The sequence below is a fragment of the Mastomys coucha genome, chromosome X (genome assembly GCF_008632895.1).
Source record: "Mastomys coucha isolate ucsf_1 chromosome X, UCSF_Mcou_1, whole genome shotgun sequence".
NCBI classification, from domain to species: Eukaryota; Metazoa; Chordata; class Mammalia; order Rodentia; family Muridae; genus Mastomys; species Mastomys coucha.
In genome coordinates, this window is record NC_045030.1 from 92,742,296 (window position 1) to 92,742,710 (window position 415).

The window sequence follows — 415 nt, forward strand, 5'->3', positions numbered from 1 at the left end:
CCAAAGTAATAAACCATAGAATGATAAAGCAAACTAACCAGTGCCCTCCTTCAGATTCCTCAGGTGTGCATGGGCACATATCTGCATCCTCATGGTCATATACCACATACATATACCATACACACACACTCAAATCCCTTCTTCATCATTTTGTCTTGGTCTTTATAGCTTACATAGTGTCTTACTCTCTTACATGTACTTGATGTCAGCCATATTAGATAATTTTTCTTGTACCATCTCTAGTATCATTAATGGAGATTACAATGTAGAGCAGATGCTTAACTAATGTTCATATAAAACAAAGTATTAAAAAGGATAAAAGATTTGAATTGTTACAAATCAATTTTTCATACAGTTTGAGTAAATTTAATTCCAAATTTATTTCAATTAATACTATAAGCAAAGGATAAAATAT